The sequence below is a fragment of the Monodon monoceros genome, unplaced genomic scaffold (genome assembly GCF_005190385.1).
Source record: "Monodon monoceros isolate NGI ecotype Baffin Bay Population unplaced genomic scaffold, NGI_Narwhal_1 Super_Scaffold_17, whole genome shotgun sequence".
NCBI lineage: Eukaryota > Metazoa > Chordata > Mammalia > Artiodactyla > Monodontidae > Monodon > Monodon monoceros.
This window is the reverse complement of record NW_021703773.1, coordinates 16,429,713-16,448,648: the sequence shown is the minus strand read 5'-3', so window position 1 is coordinate 16,448,648 and position 18,936 is coordinate 16,429,713. Positions and strand designations below refer to the sequence as shown.

General features: G+C 40.0%; 1 pseudogene; it reads right to left on the bottom strand.

Moving 5' to 3' along the window:
* The window catches only part of LOC114897685, a 125,886-nt pseudogene extending 110,829 nt beyond the window's left edge, over positions 1-15,057 (bottom strand).
* Positions 15,058-18,936: the final 3,879 nt, after the last annotated feature.

The window sequence follows — 18,936 nt, the reverse complement described above, 5'->3', positions numbered from 1 at the left end:
GTCGTGGTTTGCCAGCCTAAGAGTTGGAGAATAGATTCTCATCATCCTTCACTCCATGTGCCTTCATGGTCAAGGAGAACTTGCTCTTCATCCACAAACAGTGCCCTTCCTCTGCAATCAAATGCTCATCCATCCCAACAAAATCACATGGACCTAGAGCACGTTTGGGAGTCAGGGTGGACATTCATAATTACATCTATGGGAAATTAGCTGGAAGCTTCTTGATGGCACAGTTGTGTTCTTACTCATCTCTTTAGCACCCTGGCCCCCATCCTCTGTCCCACAGAAGGCATTATGAAAATATTTATCTCAGTTGATTAGATAATATCCTGGTAACACAGCTCAACTCATTTACTTCCATATATAAATACTACCCCCTAAACATACGAACACGCTTTACTTTAGACCCCTTCTCTTAACTCTTAGTGCCATAAATTTGTTGGCCATGTGTCCTGGTTTACCCCTATTATTATGACATAATTATTAATAGTGCTCCTTTCATTCTCAAAGGTGATCTTGTTTGAACATTGTGATAGGCTGAATAACGTCCGCCCAAAGATGTCCATGTTCTCATTCCTGTAACTTGTATGTTATCTTACATGACAAAGGGATTTTGCAGATGTGACTAAGAGTATAGACCTTGAGAGGCAGAGATTAACCTGGTTTAGCTGGGTGGACCCAACTAGTGCATCCTTGAAAACAGAGAATCTTTCTTGAGTGAGTCAGAGAGATGTGGCAGAAAAGAAGGGAAGATTCCAAGCATGAGAGGGACTCAGACCATCTTTGCTGGCTTTGAAGATGGGGGACAGGAACAAGAGGCAAGGAATGTGGGTGGCCTCGAGATGCTCGGAACAGTCCTCTGCTCACAGCCAGCAAGGAAAGGGGGCCCTCAGCCTGACAAGCTTGAGGAACTGAATTCTGCCAATAACCCAAATGAGCAGGGAAATCTATCTCCCCCTAGAAACTCCAAATAGGAATGCAGCCTGATGACACATTTGATTTTAGCCTGATGAGACCTATGCCATATTTCTGATCTACAGAACTGTAAGGTAAAATAAGCTTGTCTAAGCTACTAAGTGTGTAGTAAATTTTTAGGGCAGTATATTAGCTTGGGCTGGTATAAAAAATATCATAGACTAGGTGTCTTAACAGACATTTATTTCTCACATGTCCAAGATCAAGTCTGGCAGACTTATTTCTTGGTGAGAATTCTCTTCTGGCTTGCAGACAGCCACCTTCTCACTGTGTCCTCTCATGAAGGAGAGAGTGGATCTGGGGTCTGCTTCTCTTCTTATAAGGACAGTAATCCCATCATGAAGACCCCACCCTCATGATCTCCCCTAAACCTAGTTATGTCCCAAAGCTCCCACCTCCAAATACCATCACATTGGGGGTTAGGGCTTCAGCATGGGAATTTTGGGGGCACAAACATTCAGCCCCCAATAGGCAGCAGTAGAAAACTAATACAGACATTAATGACATGGTCACCCTGGTCAGAAAGCTGTGTCAGAGCAGTGAATACAAAGCCTGCATAGTAGGAGCCCGAATTATAAACCCACTTCAATTCAAGAGTCAGACTGAGTGCAGGGTGTAGAGAAAGGCTGTTGCTCCACCCTCCGCAGTATCTGTTGCCACACCCTCCAGGATTCCGGAAGAGAATGGGAGTGTGTATTTCATATACAGTGAGCTATCAGGTGGTGCTGGTTTTATGCTATTAGAGGTTGAAATTTAATTTCATCTCTTCAGAAGAGCTGAGCTAGTTTATAGATACAGAATGACCATGTTGATATTTTTGGGAGCATCATAATACAGCTGAATGAATGAGTTATATGAAAGAGGAAATCACTTAAGTGTTTGAAAAAAGCTGCTTCAGCTGCTGTGGATTTCCACTGAGTGAGTGCTGCCTTCTGCAACTGCTGTTTCAGGCTCAACTGCTGCTTTGTCTTTCGACATTCCAGAAATCAATTACTTTGGTTTTAACCAGCTTGCTTACTGTTAAGCAATAAAATCCATTTCTTCAGGAAATCATTTTTCTCCTTAGGGAGAGAAAGTGCATAAGTAATATGAATATACAAAATTGGAAACTGAGTATCAAATTCTCCTATGTTGAAAAAATAATAAAAAATTAAAGATAAATTTTTCTATGTTGGTAAAACCTATAAGGTCCTGAAGAAAGATGCTTAGTTACCTTGAGAGGTAGATTATATGGGAGGAGATGTGGGGATGGATGGGGAGTGGGGCTTGGGTAGAGATGAGGCAAATGTTGAAGATGGGGTAAAACGTATCAGAAAGTGAGCAAGCCTGGGTCCTGCCCTTCTCCCGCACTGCGGTTTTCACAGTGTGGTCCCTGGACCACAGCATCGGCATTCTCTGGGACCTGGCAAGAAATGGAAATTCTTGGGCCCCAGACCTCTGGAATTAGAAGCTCTGGGGGTGGAAGTCCAACAACCTACATTTTAACAGTTCCACTGTGTGCTAATGTTTGAGAAAGTGCCTAACAAAAGACACAGCAAACCCCAACCATTCACCTTCCAAGTGGTTCTCTTAGCTTTTGCTGAAGTTACCTTGTGAGGTGTCTTCAGGGTTATAAACGGGGTCCACTGAGGAGGCTCCTGCGGCTGGAAGATTGTTTTGGGGGGAACTATGTACTCCTGGTAGAGGTCTTAACTACTGTAAGTCAAAGGAGATTCTTAACACAGCACGTGCTTAATAAATGCAAAGTAATAATTAAAATTGATATGTTAACATTTATAATGGGTAGGAGTCCAAAAGAAGAGACAAAGTAATTATATCTATTTGGTCTCAAAGTTTGTTCCATCTTCTCTCTACATTCTCATTTCAGACTCTATTTACTTGCATGGTAACAATATTGTAGTGAAAAATAGTTTGTAAATGTACAGAGATTCATATGCCTGTTTCCTTTCCTGCAGGTTAATGTATTTAAACACAACATAAATTGATCGACCGATCTATCATCTACCTATTTTCCTGATAAAAAAGAAAAATTGATTTTACCACTTGTACCTAGAACTACAACAGTCTCCTGAGTAGCTAGAAGAATATCTTGAAAATAAATACCTAAATAATGGAAGGCTAATGGTGTTAAACCTAAGAAATTTAGCACTTGAAAATAACAAACCATAGTTACAGCATTCTAGCTTTCAGGGTATGAAGTTTATCAGACAAAATGTTAAAGAGGAAAATAATAACTCAGCATGACATTCTTAATGACTGTATATAATTAGAAGAGGATTTTTAGAAAGAATGGCAGCAAATAGGACCTATCCAATTAGAGATTTTATTTTAATATTTATTTATTTATTTATTTTGGCTGTGCCGGGTCTTAGTTGCCGTGTGCGGGCTCAGAGTTGCAGCATGTGGACTTCTTAGTTGCGGCATGCATGTGGGATCTAGTTCCCTGTCCAGGGATTGAACCCAGGCCTCCTGTATTGGGATCAGTGTCTTACCCACTGGACCACCAGGGAAGTCCAATTAGAGATTTTAGATACAGCTTAAGTCTCTTGCAACATTTGTTGGTATGAGTGTACTTTAGGCTGAGATATTGTTAATGTAAGATAATGCCCTTTCAAAACATTGTCTTGCTTCACTGTATACCTTTAATAATTACTGCCAATTCTTTTTGTTGTGTACAGTTTGATAGATTTGACTATTTTAATTTTTATGACTAACCAATGTTCCTAGTAAATCTTAGAAATATCATATGTAATTAAAACAATGCCAATGGTAAGTGAAAAAAATATAGGAAAGATGTGGGTTTTGAAATCCACTGACAAGTCCCGACAAGTTGGAAAAGACAGAGGAGAAATTAATGAGAAAGTGGTCAATTTGGAGTTCTCACATACACCACAGCATTATAATACTCAGGTTAGTATAGGACAATATTCACCATCTTCAAAATCATTAAAGGCTCAAATGTCAACTCTCAGGAAGCCCTCCCTGAAATCAAGTCCAATTTAGATGACACTCCATATACTCTCATGTATCTCTCTGCTATGGTATATAACAAAGTACATAATAATACTCACAAGTTATTGTAAGTGCTAGGTGACTTCTCTGCTTTGACTACTGCTTTCACACACCCAGTATTTCATGATCACTTTTGTCTTCTCTTTCTAGTGTCTAGCAAAGTAATTAGTATGTTGTATATTCTAAATAAAATAAATGTGGAATGGGTAAATGAATCAATGCTTATATGTAATGTATGCAAATATGGTTAACAGTTGAAAGCAAATATAGATGATAAGACAGTGGTTGTCTCAGTTTTATACTAGTTGCTTTTGACATTTGTATTGAGGCTTTATAAAAACATGGTGATTTGAAGAAGTAAAAAAAATCTAATTTTTTTTATAATCATTCATAAAATAGTAGGTTACTTTATAATTATATTGAATTTTACTCTTTTTAGTAAAACAAAATTTATAAATGGGAGTATTCAACAATCAGTACAAGTAAAACCCTACCTCTACCTGCTACCCATCTTTGTTTTCTCAATTTTTTGCTCAATCTTACTTTATTAGAAGATGATTCTGTGCTATTTAAATGACTAACTTACTTTGTTTTTAATGTAATTTGTAGTGATAAATTCTGAAGTAAGAACTGAGGTGCTATGTTTCTAATACCAAAAGTTGGCTTAAAGCAATAAGAGAAAAGTAAAGCTTATGTTGACTTTTGTTTTATTCATGTCTGACACTTTCCCATATATTTTCTACCATTTTCTTTTTTGGTTTTTTAAACTTTTTATTTATTTATTGTTTTGGGGAAAACAACAGATGGTTTTATATCATGCCTCATGACTACTCAAATTATGAGTTACTCTATTCTCTATTATTTGTATGCAAACTTCTTAATTTTTTGTTCCTAAAATTAAAATTAGCAAAGAGAGAATATTTTTCTCCTCAACTCCACCCCCGTTGATTTTTTTTATTGAGGTATAATTGACATATTGTATTAGTTCAGGTGTGCAACATAGTAATTCAAAATTTGTATACATTGCAACATAGCACAATAAGTCTAGTGACCATCTTTCACCTTATAAAGTTAATACAGTATTATTGACTATATTTGCCAAGTTGTACATTACATCCCCATGACATTTATTTTACATTTTCTGTCATTTTATAATAGCATTGTCATTAAAATATTTTCTTGTTTTTTAATGCGAACAAGGTTTTCTTGACATATATATATATGTACATAAAGCTGGGAAAGAGAAGGGCCCATTGAGGCAAATGCGTAGGGGGAGAGGAAGCATCTGTAAGCAGCAGTGGGCATCCTGCCAGTTCCAAGTCTAGGGAAAACTGGCCCGGAGCTTGGGTCCGCCAAGTTAACAGTCAAGCCAGGGATGGCACAGTGGATGATACATGCAGCTCTCTTCCATTCTCCTAACTGGAACTTCTCAAGTCTGGTGTAGCTCTGAAGTGGGCTCATATTCTCCTCGCCCTCCAACACGCACACGCACAGATATGTGCGCACACACACACACACACACACACACACACACATACTCTTGCACACCCCTGAGGTGTGGTCCTTTGGCTTGCTGTAGGAAGAGAGGAGATTAGGTTTCACCTAAAGGGACTGAGCCGCTTTCCAGTGAGGTAAAGTCCATTAATTGTTACACAGTTTGCAGAATAAGATGTGCTCTTCATTTGTTGAGTTCCTTCACAGAAGATAGGAATTAGCTGATGGCTCCTTTGAAGCCCTGGGCAGGCTATGAGGCTGCCAGACTCCTATGAGCACAGGCACAGCTGCCCTGACCAGGAGCCTCCAAACACAAGGCTGGCTCATCTAAGTCAAAGGGGTGTCCTGACTTGGGGGCCCCAGTGTTCTTACTGAGAGTAGAGGTTCCTCTCTAAATATGGATGGTGCCATCCCCCATGGCACCCCCTGGGTTTTGGCTAGGGGGTGCCCCAGGTGCTTTGTATGAATGCGGCACCAGAAGTGTATCCAGTCACAGCAGGTGTGGTGCTGTCCCCCATCGCCCCCCCGTTCTCTGCACAGATGGGTTCCAAGTCTGATGGCAGTTATTTTTTATTTTATTTTGTTGCAATACGCGGGCCTCTCACTGCTGTGGCCTCTCCCGTTGCGGAGCACAGGCTCCGGACGCGCAGGCTCAGCGGCCATGGCTCACGGACGCAGCCGCTCCGCGGCATGTGGGATGTTCCCGGACCGGGGCATGAACCCGTGTCCCCTGCATCGGCAGGCGGACTCTCAACCACTACGCCACCAGGGAAGCCCTGTTGGCAGTTATTGACACAGGGCCTCCCGGCACCAGTGAGATGCTGTTCCCTCCATCTGCACCACCTGTGTATTGGCCAGGTGGGTCCCAGTTGTAAGCGGGAATACCAGGTCCTCCAAGCATGGGAATGATGTTGTTCCCTCCTAGACGGCCACCACCTGGATTGTGGGCAGGTGGGCCCCTTGTGTTTGGAAATAAGGTAGAACTAGAAGTGTGTTGAAACCCACGGGTGGTACCCACACTTGCAACTCCAACAGATGTGGTGTGCTCTGATGGAAGGTGGAAACTGACATGTCCCTTGACACAGATTTCTTCTCCTTGGTGATGGAACTTTTAAACGTAGATTTTCTACGTCCAGATGGGCCCTGGGTCCAGGGACAGAAAGTGGAAACACGAGGGCCTCCCATCGTGGGGATGGTGTTGTCCCCTGCCATCACTGGACCACCTGTATTCAGCCCAGGTAGGCCCCAGGTATTTGGATTTAAGGGGGAATCAGGTCTGTTCCCAAATGCTGGGATGGTGCCTGCCCCTCCTACTGCAGCAGCCTTGCTGTGGTCAGGTAGATCATACGTTGTCTGGCTCAAAGCAAGAACAGAAATGGTACTGGGTGCCCCACTTAGTCCTGCCCCAACCTTAAGTGGCCTGGATGCCTCTGAATGAGTGAGGCCCGGGGCTGACACACCGACTCCAAGGCTCCCACCAGCCATCGGGGCTGCAGGTCCCATGAACAGTGGGCCCGGTGTGGTGTCGGCAAAGAGCAAGCTACTGTCCCCAGTACTGGGTATCCTGGTGGCAACTCCAAAGCCAGTAGCAATGGATACAGCCCTGGGGAGAATGCCTGGGTTGTCGCCAAAGGCCAGCTGCGTGTGCACGGTGGTGACAAATAGGGAACCCGGCAATCCTGAGTGCACTGTGCTGACTCTTGGTGGCTGGGCCGCAGGAGAGGTTAGGACTTTATCTTGTGCTGGGGCTACTGGGTTTCCCAATAGAAAATAATTGCCAGGCCTCTGCCCATAGTTGGCCCCAAGTGTGGCCTGAGACAGGAGACCTGGGTCCAAGAGAAGCTTGAAGTGTTTGTCTATCTGTTGGCCGACGTTGCAGGTAAATGAGTCAAGGCATGGGCTGAGGCATTGCTGTCCCTGGGTGGTGTGTTCCCAGAACTAGGAACAGCCATGTGAAGTGGGTAGTGGTTCTGCCTGGAGACAGGGGCAGACTGGAAAATGACAGCCTGGGAAGGAGATGTGGTGTCCATAGCTTCAGTGTCAGAGGTGCCGCCTGCTGAAGCACTGATGACGGCCGAAGCTGTAAATGGGGGGCTGGGGAAAACAGGGGCAGAATGGAAAATGACATTGTTATAAAGCAGAAACTAACACACCATTGTAAAGCAATTATACTCTAATAAAGGTGTTTAAAAAAAAAAAAAGAAGAATGGAAAATGACAGCTTGGGAAGGAGGAATAGTGTCCATGTCAGTGACATCAGGATCTACAGTAGGCTGGAAGGTCAAACTTCCAGATGCCATGACCGTGCTGGTGGAAGGGATTGCCATAGAAGTCATGGGCTACCCAGTTAAAATAGGGGGATTAACGGTAGGGACTGGAAGAGGGGTAGGTAAGTATAAAGGAGGGGTAGAAGCTACACAAATGGGTGTTGGGGGTTCCATCCCACATTTCTAACTGAGGCTTGCAGCCCAGATTTTCCCTTTGGTTTAGTTTGAAGGATCCAGGTATGTAAAGATTATATTCTAGATAAATCATGGGCTATCCTGAAAGAAATTTACCAGTGAATTATTCCATATGGATTAAAAGCCAGTTTCTCTGGCCTTCCTGGAGTATATCCAGTAAGGCATCTCTTTCATCTCTAGAAAGCAAATATATCATTTATTGCAACTTCATCGTGGAGCAGTGTATTAGTTTAAAGTACGATCAACACAATTTGGTCATTGTGAGTATGCCAGCTGGGTCCACTCTTTACTACACATACGTAACTCTAGAGATTCTTATGCCCAAGAGAGGAGACCTACTCTTGGGTGTCTAGGACAAGGGAAATATATGTTGTTATTCAGGAGCTGGAAGCTTCAGCATGACAGGAAAGAATTGAAAAATCCTGGTCTACACATCACTTGACCTTGTTTGAATCTTGTTTCTTTGGCTTGCTTCATTGGAGTGTTTTCTCTCTCCTGGGGCTGACATTGTGTGTTATGTATCAGGCATGTGACATGTAGAAGTTTCAGAACCCAGAATCATATAGAGCAGTAAAAATTTATTTATATATTTTAGTTTAAAATCTATTTAAAATAACACTGGGCATAATTCATATATTCCAAAATTAGTTTGACCCTCTGCTCATGAGATTCTTTTATGGTATGTCAAAGCAAATTTGACTTCCATCCCCAAGAAACTTTGAGGTTGGAGAACACAAAAGATTTTGCTCAGACCTAAATTCTGTCTGCAAAAAAAAAAGGGGGTAAATATTATAAGCCCTTTCTAACCTCTCCAGGAGCAGAAATGATTTACAGCTGTGGCATTTAACCATAATTCCTTGATCTCATTTGAGAAGAGTTCAGTAAGAAACAATCTCTTGATTTTTGTTTGTTTTGTTTGTTCCCTGTTTTCTTGTCTTGCTTACCAACAATCCATTGTAATTCATGAGTGAGTATGGCAGCAGGCTGAGTGTTCCCTAGAGCTCATTAAATGGACTTTTTTTCCTAAAATGACTTTTGTCTCCTTGTTTTCAGCCCCTCTTCTTTCCTCTGCCCTTTACTATAACCAGAGCTCAGCAAAAGCTGACTGGCTTAGGGTAGACCTAAGGGTAGACTGGCTTAGCAGACCCTACTTAGGGTGGTCTTTTCTTAATTATTTTATTCATCACTTGGAGGATTTCATTGTTTGCCTTCTCAAAATGTGTTGAAATCTTTCTGTGGTTGATGGCTTCCACAGTCTCTTAGCTTTTATTGGTTTATTAATTTTGGTATTTCTACACTTTTATTTAAATATGGTTTCAGGAGGAAGAGAAAGTAATGTTTCCTAGTCTGCCATCTTAAGCTAAAAATCCCTGTTGATTTTAGCACCCAGTGTTCCCATGGAAAAAACCCAACCTTGGCATTAATAGATGTAACACTCAAGATTTCAGCTTTTCTTGAGCAATCACTAAGGATTTAATATGTGGTCATTTCTTTCTTTTTTTTTTTTTTGAATTCTTGAATTTTATTTTTTTGTACAGCAGGTTCTTATTAGTTAACCATTTTATACATATTAGTGTATATATGTCAATCCCAATTCATCACACCACCACCTAATTTTTCTATTTTTTAGTCAATAATTTTAACTTCATAAAACCATAAAAACTTGAAGCAGTGTTAACAAGCCAATTGCCAGGGACCTCTCCTTGGGTGTAAATTTTATTATCCCCAGATGGAAAGACCTGTTTTGTTCATTCTAAATCATTATTAGTCATTTATTAGTCATATTATTAGTCGATTCCTTTTTCTTTAGTTCAAAGTTTTATCTGTCTGAAAGAAAATATACCTATGAATGTGAAAATAATTTCTTTTTACGCAATGTAGGAAATTATTCATTTATAAAGACTTTGTGCTGCTTCTTGACTAGTGAAGGGAAACCAGCTTTGCTCTTCAATTCTTTAAAATGTTGGATAGTCATTAACTGAGGAAGAGGTGTGAAGTAACCCTGGACCACTAACTCATTGTATGACCCAAGGTCAAATAAACTGAATCCCTCTGGGCTTCATTTTCACATCTGAAAAATAAGAGATTTGCACTTAGACTTCGTCGAAGGGCTCTTCTAGCTATGTGTCTGACCATAGTGACGATGTGCCTAGTTGAGGTTCCCTGACACCTGGCTCTCCCCAGGTCACACAGTCCCTCCCAGAGTGTGTGATGGTGTCACCAGTTTGTCCCTGTATCTCTTAAGGGGCTCTTGAATGACCTAAGTTCATAAATTGCTACCCTGCTGACTCCCAGCTGTAACATCAAAACAACTTTTTTATTTTCATCTTCAAAAGCTTCCTTTGAGAGTATTTTCAGTAAAGTTCCGACACTGCTTCCTTGAAAGTTGGGATTGCAGGTGTATGTGTGAAATATGAGGAAATTTTCAAAATATAAAAATTGCAGGAACCACCCTGTACAGAAGCTGAATGCGGGAGAAATTTTTGTCGGAACGGTTTTGATGGATGCATCTCAGCCTTAGGCTTGTATGCATTTTATATGAGACTTTACATTTGCTGCTTATGGGACCAAATAACTTCTCCCAAACTGAAAAAAAACCATTATATATTTCCCTTTTAAAATATACATGTTGGGCTTCCCTGGTGGCGCAGTGGTTGAGAGTCCGCCTGCCGATGCAGGGGACACGGGTTCGTGTCCCGGTCCTGGAGGATCCCACATGCCGCGGAGCGGCTGGGCCCATGAGCCATGGCCGCTGAGCCTGTGCGTCCGGAGCCTGTGCTCCGCAACGGGAGCGGCCACAGCAGTGAGAGGCCCGCATACCGCCAAAAAAAAAAAAAAAAAAAAAAAAAAAATATATATATATATATATATATATATACACACACACACACGTTGACAAAACTGGGAAACATTTGCTTCCCTCTTTATGTGTCTTCTAAGTTATAAGCAAAGGAACTTGAAGTAAATCCATGCCATACCTTCTTTAAGGACAAAAGTTTCTTTTAACTCTTTTAGATTAGATATACATGAACAGCTCTGTTAACCCTCTTACGTATCATGAGATCTGGTCTTGGCCAAAGGCTTTAGAAAGGGTAAATTTCTGTTCTGTTCTTTGTCTTTGCTTCTCACCAGAAAATGCCTAACAACTATTCTTTCCTGGAGGGAACAGTCCCAGAAATATCCTTAAGGCTCCATCAATATGCCTATTTTGGTTGCTACACAGAAATAGAAAGAAAATGAGGTCAGAAATATATGTGTTGCAGCCTCCATTTTCCATAAAATCTCCCTCCCTCCACCAAAAAAGAAAATTTATATAGGAAAACAGAAGACAAAGCAAGAACATAGTTTTGTAGTCAGAGTTGGACTCAAATCCTAATTCTACCACCAACGAGCTATGTAATTCTGGCAAAATATTTAACCTCTCTAGGCCTTCATGTGCTCAGTTTCACCGTAATACTTCCCTTTCTGTGTTGATGTGGAGTTTGAATGAAAACATGTATGGTCTCCCTTTGGGGAAATGTCTATAACTGAAGATATTTACCATTTCTCCTAACACTATTGAGTGCATGGCCTGAATGAGATCACAAAGGGGATGGAGTCATACAGAAATAGCCTGAGGATGACGGGATTTTTTTTTCCTTTAAGAGAGACTGTGGATTACACTGCAAATTTAATTCTACTTGTAGAGAAGACAGTGAACATCGTCTTGAGAAGCTGTGACACATGAACAGGGTGCTAAACAGGAGGGCCTGGTTGTATAAAAACTGAATATGAGGTGTATGTGGTAATAATACTCAGGAGTATAAAATTAGAGAGTGGAGGTGTACAATTCCATTTTATTCTCTTGGCCCTGGGCATTTGTATTCTCTGTCTCCCTCTGCTTTCTGCTGAATCCAGCTCCTTTTGTGAATGATCTTTCCTGGCAATATGTGCCTTCCTTGAACTGCTACTGATGTTCTATCAATAGGTGTAGTAAAGGTTAGCCCTTATTTTCCAAATAAGTATAGCACTTTTGAGGACTAACTCATCTATTTATCTTCTTATATTGATTTTTGCCAAAAATAGCCATGCTATTTGGCAGAAAATCTTCCTACAAGCAGAAATCAAAATGACTTCTACTTAAGCCTTTGTCTCCTTGAGTGTGTAAATCCTGACCCTTTTAGCATCTTTTTCAACCCTAAAAACTGTTTTATTTTGTTTAATGTATGTCTTAGTGTTAAGGCCTCACTCTGACAAGATAAGCATTTCCATCCATCCTTTGTTCAGCTCAAAGCAGGTTTCTAGGCTCCATTTCCTTTGTACATGAAATGATCAGGAGGAAAGGCTTTGGGTTGTTTCTAATGCCCTTAGGAGACTCTGCTTACCCTGTGTTATCAGGCGTTAACAGTTCCAATTATAGGCTATGTTGACAGAATATCTACAGTAATATGAAACATGAAATATTTGAAGATAAATTTAACAAAATACAGGCCAGAACTCTACCCAGATAACTGTAAAATATCACTGAGATAATTAAAGATAAATAACTGGAGATATACCAGGTTCATGGACTGGAAGGCTCAATACTGTTAAGATGTTAATTTCCTCAAATATATCTATTGATTCAATGCAATCTCAGTTAAAATCCCAGTAAGCTGTAATGTATAAATTAATAAATGGATTATAAAATTTACTTAAAAATACAAATAACTTAGAAAAAAGAAAAAAAATAAAAGCAAGAGGTGTACTATTTGTGCAAGAATAAAATATAGATCACTAGAACAGAGTCTAGAAATAACCCACACGTATACTATTAATTGATTTTTAAGAATGATCAAATTCAATAAGGAAATGATAAACTTTTCAATAAATGATGCTAAAACAGTTAGATATCCATATGGAAAAATTATGAGCCTTGACAATAAGTTTCATAGCATATCTAAAAATTAACTCAAAATAAGGCATAGATAGGATTATTGTAAAAACTAAAATTATAAAAAAGTCTAGAAGAAAACAGAAGTAAATTTTTACAACTTTGGAGTACACAATAATTTCTTAGGACACAGACCATAAAAAAATAATAAATTTGACCTTACCAAATTAGAAATTATGCTCTTTGAAAGACACCATTAATAAAATGAAAAGGCAAGGTATGGATGGGAAGAAGTATTTAAATACATGTGTCTGATATGTATTTCAGACTTGTATCCATAATATAAAAAGAACTCCTACAACTCATAAGACAAAAATCCACTTACAAAACTGGCAAAAATTTGAACAGACATTTCACAGTGAAAAACATACAAATAATTAAGAAGCATATGCAAGGATGACCATTATCATTTTTCATCGGAAAAATTAATACTAAAATGATAAACTGTTATAGACCCATTAGAATGGCTAAATGAAAAGGCTTATTAGCAATACCAAGTGTTGACAAGGATGTGGAGGGACTGGAATTCTCAGACACTGCTGGTGGGAATGTGAAATGATACAACTACTGTCCAAAAACAATTTGGCATTTTCCTATAAAGTTAATCAAACTCATTATTCAACCCAGAAAATCCAGACCCATGTATTTAACCAAGATCAAACCTTATTCCAAACAATACTTGTACATGAATGCTTCAGTAGTAATACCCGTGAACCCAAAACAACACAAATGTCCATTATTAGGTGAATGGCTAAGCAACCTGTGGTATATTCAAACAACAGAATGCTACTAGCCATAAAAAGGAACAAAATACTGTTACACTAAACAAAACGTGGGAATTTCAAAATCATTGTGAGAGCGAAAGAAATCAAAGACAAAAGAGTACATATTGCTTGACTCAATTATATGAAATTCTAGAATAGGAGAAATTAATCTACCGTAACAGAAAGCAGATCTGTGGTTGTCTGATCCTGGCTTTGGGAGAAGCTGTTGATTGCAAACGGCGCGAGGGAGGTGATGGGAAACGTCTGTGTCTTGATTCTGATGATGAGTACTCGGGTGTGAACTGTTGTCAGGACTCACTGAACTGATTACTCACCGTGCATTTTGTTGTTCACAAATTACATGACAGTAAAGTTGATGAAACAGAGAAGATGAAGGAGGAGGAAAAGGAGAAGGAATGGGAAAAGGAGAAGAAGCTCATGCCAGGCCCTGCTCTGTCACAGAGGGAAGCTATTTGTCTCATGTACTCAGTATAGTATATAGTTTGTGGAGTATATTTAGTCAGATGAACCTGGGACAGTCACAGAGGTTCATGTGGCCCAGCATGGCTTGGAAGCCACACAATTGTCCCCTGCATGGAGGGTTATGGTGGATTAGAAGCCTTTCACCAACTGCACAGACAGTTATGTAACTCAGTGTGGTGCAGAAGGAGATAAATCCCTTGCTGAGTAGAGGACAAGGACCTCTCTGACAGGAATGAGAAGTGACACAGTGACAATCTCTGTGTGCTGACAGTTAGGGGTCAGGTGTGATGCCCGAGATGCAAGTGTATCTTGGTCCACAACAAGGTCCAAGTCCTCTAGGTGCCAAAGACTTGGATGATGAAAGCCTTTCAAACCTCAGACAAAACTCTTGGAAGGGGAGTGGGGACCCAGAATTGTCACCTCACACAATGGGCTGAGGCACATAATAGAAATTCAGATGAGTTAGAGAAAAATAAAGAAATTGTATCCTTCTCACCTCTGAGGTTTAAACTGAGATTTGTGCTTTGTATAGTTCTATGACCTTCAAAGGAATTTTTATTTTGTAGATCAGTTTTTTTTCCTTTTTCTTTTAATGAAGAGCATAATAGAAGTCACTAATATTCAAAAAGTCATCCCCTTAGCTTAGTACTCTCATTTAAAAAAAAACCTATACAATCAGTAGACGGTACTAGGACCTTTTAAATGTATTTTTATAGCAACAAGAAATCCTGTAGGCCCCACTCATTTTCAACCCCAAGGTGGGTGCATACCTGTCACAAAAAGATTGTGTAGCACAGTTGGCCTTACGCCAGCAAACTGGGGGTCCTCAGGCTGCCTTGGGAGACTTCATGCCGGTCAGGTACAGCTAGGACAGAACACCCACCGCCAGCCTGTTGCCACTGAAGCCCTTTGACCAACCAAAGGGGCAGCTTTTTGAGAAGAGGAGGCAGGAGCATGCAGGTTTTACAGGACTTTTGAGATGAATTAATCCTTTCACGTCTTGACTATCAGCCTCCAAAAGGAAAGCCAAAAATCTATGTTAATATATGTATTTCCTCCCTCACAAAACAAGTCAGATCCTACAGGGAAAATGCACAGAGGAAGTGACATAACTTCCCCGGGATATTTCAAATGAAACGTATCAGAACTGTGCGTAAGCAGCTACGCACAGAGGAGGGAAGCCTCAGATAGGAGGCAGGATTAACCCTGGCATTTGATTAATTGTCCATCAGGGATCGTTTGCTTCCGCTCAACCTTGTTTCCAAGCTATTTCCGTATATAAAATTATAGCAGCTCCACTGTGGCTACATGTGAAACCTATTTCTGTGCTCATATCAATTTCTGGTTTCTTATTCCTTATTCTGTAACTTATTGCCTAGTTAATAATGGATAAACAGTATTTTCTTCCTTTCTGCTCTATTTCTAGTGAGTTATTTCACATCTACCTGTAACTATGGTGTTTTGTAGGAAAGCAGTCCTTGAATTGACTGCAAGTATTTTATATAATTTATTTTTCTAATAATCATGCAATGCTAAACATGATTCCTTTTCCAAAAAACAGTAAGGTTGTCTTAACATTTGTGGCATAAAATAGGAGTCTTAGTCAATAGAGACCAATAGAATATGATTCTTGTGATTTTAAGATTTACTTTTTTTTTGCTGTACGCGGGCCTCTCACTGTTGTGGCCTCTCCCGTTGCGGAGTACAGGCTCCGGACGTGCAGGCTCAGCGGCCATGGCTCACGGGCCCAGCCGCTCCGTGGCATGTGGGATCTTCCTGGACCGGGGCGCGAACCCGCGTCCCCTGCATTGGCAGGCGGACTGTCAACCACTGTGCCACCAGGGAAGCCCAAGATTTACTTTTAAATTTGATATACTTAAGAAATTTAAAGAGTGACAGATGTCCTAAGGTAGATGATGGATTAGTCCAGAATAACAACATCTTTGCTGTTTGAATTCTCTCATTTAAGATCCTGAGATCCATTTTTTTAGAGCAATGGTTCTCAACAAGGAGACGTGGTTATAGGGGACCATGAGTCAGGCATCACCAGAAAGACGACATGTTATTATCCTTTGGAGAGGTTTTGTAGATTTCATGCATTCTTTCCACCTCACTGAATTCTAATTCGCCTACAGGGAGAGGGTCTTTATACTGAAAAATCCTCTAAGTGAGTTTAATACATATTCTCTACTTCCACTCTGAATCTCCCCATCAACATAGTGCTTATTATTAGATAAGTCTGCTTACCCATTAGAGGGACTTCACTTAGCAATGGGCAGGGTAAAGGGGAAGGGAACTAGCCTTTATTGAGCCCTGTGTATGTGTCAGTCACTGGACAGTGGCCACTTTTCATACAGTGGGGTTCTGGAGGGTCTGCAGCAGTGATAACCTTGAAACCTCTTAAATTTTATGCCCTCAGGTAGGATTTAGGGAATTAGAATTCAGTGATTCTAACAAATTAATGATACATTGTCCCCAGGGTTACTGGAGGAGGGTATGATCATTCCCCGAACGGTCTCATTTTGCAATGTGTTGTATAATGGCATTAAGTCTGACTGGCAGACTTAGGGAGGATGGTTTGCTCAGAAATACATTTCACAGCAGAAGTGCCTCACAAGCTGTTTACTAACTTAAATTTGTTATTACTCAGAAGCACTATAAGACGTAAGATCTGGGAAAACATTCAACAAGACCAGCAGTTAAAGATAGAGTTTAATATTAAGCAGGTGAGAGGGTGGTGATACTGTATTTCTCTTTAAGGTTCGATTTATATATCTCATATTCTCCAAGTGAAAACGGTGGCCTATGTATCTCTATATCTCTTCCATATAATTAAAATATGCTAGTGTTTAATGATAATGAGAAATAAATTAGTTGCATATATTCTTACAGATCAGAAGTTGCACACTGCAGCATACAAGCCACACCCGGCTCACAGACACATGGCATGTCTGCTGAGTATTTTGTTTTTTAAAATGTGAATGCATTTCTAAAATTCCATCTGTGAATATTTTTATAGGTATCTCTAAAGATTAGGATGATTTTCTAACATGACTGCATTAACCTTATAGTATTTTTAAAAATCAACAATAATTCCTTGATAGCAAATATCCTGTGAGCATCTCGTAAATGTTACAATTTTTAAAAATCAGGATGTATACACATTGCAATTGGTTAATGTGTCTTTTAAACCTCTTTTGGTCTATAAATTCCCCCTCCAGTTTTTGTTTTTTTTTTCCTTGCAATTATTTCTTGAAGAAACTGTGCTGTGGGTCCTGCAGTTCCCTACAGGCTGGATTGTGCTGAGTGCATACCGATGGTGTAGTTTAACGAGCTCCTGAGTTCTCTGTATTCTTGTAAATTGGGAATGGGATCCAGAAGTTACGTTATGTTCATTGTGACTTATTTATTTATTTTTTATAGGATCACTTCATAAGCAGTGATATAGTTTTCCATCCTCTTTTTCTTTGTGATGTTACTAGTCATTGATGTTTGATGTCTAGATACTATAGCAGCTTTTTTATTTTTTTGCCACGCCGTGTGGCATGCGGGATTTTATGTGCCCCTGCAGTGGAAGCGTGGAGTCTTAATCACTAGAACACCAGGGAAGTCCCTAGCAGCATTTCTTTAAAATCAAAACTTAACAGAAATATCTGGATACATAACCTGCTTGGGAAAAAAAATCAAATAATCCATTAAAAATTAGCAAGAGCTAAGTAGCAACTACCCACTTTAGATGTTGTACATCTTGTTTTGACCCAACAGTCCTCACAAATCCACTTTTCCCACTGGCCTATACTTGGCCTACTCTCTCATTTATATCACCTGCCAAGCTTCTGTAGGGATTTAAGTTTGTAACCTCTAATGTAGAACTTTCTGCTTTGATGAAAACAAAATAGAGACTTGAAGGTGTTTTTGTTTGTTTTTGCTTTTTTAATGAAAGCAAGTGCACAAAGAAGAACAATTAGTGTAGAGCAAGGAAGAAAGAAGTTATTGGGGAAAATATTTGTATTGGAAGAATGGAGATATTTTTTGGTGGTAGAAAATAAAAAGTAATAAATATGAACAACTAGTAACTCAAATATATCAAGCGTAGTTAAGGGTTTGTAGTTTGAATATTTACTATGTCAGAATGACAACTCAAGGAGAATTTAGCAATCTCTCAAACATTTCTCTAGCAAGGACTGAAATATTTTATGTACAGGCTAAAATCATGATAGGTTTAATTTACTCCAGTCTGGTAGTATCAAGGTATCATTTTCCAAATACAGTGTTACTCTGCTAAGGTTTAAATTATTTTGGTCTAACTAAATTGCTTCTCCATCTGTCTTCCCTTCATCCTTTAGTTATGAATCCCTTACAGTAAGATGCCTTTGGGTTTTATTTTGTTTTGTTTTGTTAAGATATTCGCCGTGTATTTCTTCTTTAGGTCTTTTTTAAAATTTTGTTTATTTATTTTTATATTTATTTTTGGCTGTGTTGGGTCTTCATTTCTGTGCGAGGCCTTTCTCTAGTTGCAGCAAGCAGGGACCACTCTTCATCGGAGTGCGCTCGCCTCTCACTATCGCGGCCTCTCGTTGCAGAGCACAGGCTCCAGACACGCAGGCTCAGTAGTTGTGGCTCACGGGCCTAGTTGCTCCACGGCATGTGGGATCTTCCCGGACCAGGGCTCGAACCCGTGTCCCTTGCATTGGCAGGCAGATTCTCAACCACTGCGCCACCAGGGAAGCCCTTAATGTTTTATTAGATAGAATGTGCTTGCTACTTTTTTTTTAATCAATGAAGGATTGTTTTTAGATGCCAAACTTGCTTAAACTGGATGTGGAGAAACATGA